This window comes from Rhagoletis zephyria, unplaced genomic scaffold (assembly GCF_001687245.7).
Source record: "Rhagoletis zephyria isolate East Lansing unplaced genomic scaffold, Rhagoletis_zephyria_1.1 Rzeph_scaffold_00775, whole genome shotgun sequence".
Classification (NCBI taxonomy): domain Eukaryota; kingdom Metazoa; phylum Arthropoda; class Insecta; order Diptera; family Tephritidae; genus Rhagoletis; species Rhagoletis zephyria.
Genome location: NW_016157859.1, coordinates 142,939 through 145,850, shown reverse-complemented (window position 1 = coordinate 145,850; position 2,912 = coordinate 142,939).

Sequence of the window (2,912 nt, the reverse complement as noted above, 5' to 3'; positions counted from 1 at the left end):
TCATTTAAAATATTTAGGCAATCAAAAGCTCCCCGGGATTCCAGTAAAATGAGTTTTGAATGGAGCACGATATGTTCGCCTTATAACGATATACATTTATACGTATGTAAGTATATAAAAAGTATGCAAAGAAATTTATAATATAAAAGATAACTACGAAAAATAAATCGGTAACGAAGAGTTCAACAAATATCTACCAAAATGAGAAAAAATTTACCTTTTTACCAACCCAAATTTTTTCTACCAATTTTGGTAACAATTTACCAAAGTGGCAACCCTGACTGGTTCTGGTTCTGAAATCGCAGGTTCGAGGCCGCTTGGAGGTGGTTAAGATTTTTAAAGTTAAATAAATGTAAGTAAAAATAATTTATTCAATTTATAAATAAATAACAAATTTGAAAATCTAATTGCGTTGCAAAAAAACATTTAGGAAGAAATATAAAAACAAAGAAATTAAACAAAAATATTTTTTTTATTAAATTAAAAAATTACAATAAACAGCATATAAATAAAATAAATTTATAAAAAATAAAAATAAAATAAAAAATAAAAAAAAAAAATTACCTGCCCCAGGATTTGACCCTGGGACCTCAGGCTTACCACGCGAGTGCTCTTCTCTGTCGGCCATTGTGACTGCTGGAGCGTCGCGAGCAAAAAGGCACACTTATGCTTTTCACGGGGCATGAATTGGCAGACTATCTCATCAACTGGTATGATGCTACTAGTATTTATACTAGTAGATGCTGATGCATAGCCTGACAATAGACATCTCGTAGCACATCGCAATGTTAAAAATACCAGTCGCTAACATTGAAAAAGGATAGAACGTGAACTAGTTCGGCTGAAACGCAGACCGGTAGAATTCTAGTTCACAACTAGTAGCTTTCCCTGCAGGGTATCTATCACAAGACTGTTGCAATAAATTGGCTAGACGCATGTTTGCAGATTCAAAATTATACTCGAGTATTCTTTTGCTCGATGAAAGTAATCGTTCATTAAGTAATCTTCTCCACAGAGTTGCATTTTGTGATTTTATTGATAACGCTTAGTTTACACGTTCGAAAAATTGCTTCCAATTTGGAAATTCTGGGGAAAATTGCAGTATATTGGGACTATTTCGCAGTAGGCAGTAGATTTTTTTTCGTCTCAAAAATGCAGCAGATCTACTGCAATTGCACTAAAGTTCGAACGCTGATGCCGTGTCTGTTTGACGTAGGAACATATAATATTTACTGTTGATAGAGAGAGAGACGCACGCGCACGTACACGGTGGTTAGTTTTCATTTACATGGTGCTCTAATAAGTTTGATCGTGTCAGCTGAAACGTTAACGTCAGCGTTGTCGTTTTGGTCCAATTGGACAAAATTGGTAGGTTCATTCTCCTTTGGTAGCTTGGTTGGTTCGATGAACCTTTTGGTAGGCAAACATGTTTTGAAAAAACAACCAAATTGAGCATTAAAATTTGTTCGCTTAATTTACGATTACACGTTCAAAACATTGCTTTCACTTTGCTCACACGTTGTAGTTGTAGTTTTTAGAGCTTCACGAAAATGCTTATTGCACGAAAACTAATGAAGCGATTTCAAAGAAGAGGGCGGCGCTTCAAAGATAAAATTCCAAACCTATCGACAGATTCATTTTTGTAAGTAACCAATTCGTTTTCTGTCGTAAAAAGAACCGAAAACATGGGTTTTTTTGGGATCAATTTTGAGCCTTTAAAGTGCTCCAGCAGCTTATGATTTGCAGATATAACCTTCATTTTCGGGACATAGATTCTTTGGAGCAGTAGAAATATTATCGTGTACAGATTATATATAAATTCAACAAATATTGAGCATTTTAAAGCAAAAATCTTTTGAAAAAATTTGAGAATTTTTTGTTATTACCAAAATGCTCGAAAACCGCTCTAATCATTTTATTTTTGTTTTCAAAAATTCAAGAGTCTTCCTTTCTTTGGTATATGGGAAGTATTCGTTGATATCTTCTAAGTATGTTTATTTGATTCAAATATATGGGCATAAATGATTTCCCATACAAAATCACTGCGTCATCATTTTGTATACACGTGCGTGCGCTGGAAGTGAGGGAAGGAGACAAAAAGTATGTATGTGTGCGTAAGTACATATTTCGGCTTTTGATAAACAGATGGCGCAATATTTATAACCAGGGAACGGATTTTTAGGACCTAAAAACCTATAAAAAAGGCAAAATAAAGTAACGAAATAGGCTGGAAAAGGCAAAATAAAATAGCGAAAAAGGCAGGAAAAGGCACTAGGTATTGTAAAAAAGGCAAAAAAAGGCAAAATAAAATAGCGAAAAAGGCAGGAAAAGGCAAAAAAAAGGTATTGCAAAAAAAGCAAAATAAGGCACTAAAAAAAGACAGAAAATACGAAGAACAATCAAAAAATATATTTTTTTAGAAATGTTTATATTACAAGTAAAAAGAGAAAAACTATGAACTACCACACCCCTTATTGTCTTCAAGCCTGCGATAGCTGAGAAAACGGCTTTGAATTTTTTCAACACTAATTTGGCAAGAGGTCCCTGCGCTTCTATAAGCCGCATGGGCATGTGTATATTTTTTAATCTTAAAAAAAAAATTGTAAATGCTATAATCACTTTTTTAAAGGTAGAAAAGGCAAATATATTAAAAAAGGCAAAAAAAAGGCAAATATCTTAAAAAAGGCAAAAAAAGGCAACATCAAATGTGTATATATGGAATCAGGGAAAGCTAAATCGTGGACATTCTTAATCGAATATACTCTATCGCTTTAGCAGAAAAAAAGGCAATTCCATAAAATCCGTTCCCTGGCTATAATCACTTTTTTAAAGGTAGAAAAGGCAAATATCTTAAAAAAGGCAAAAAAAGGCAAATATCTTAAAAAAGGCAAAAAAAGGCAACATCAAATGTT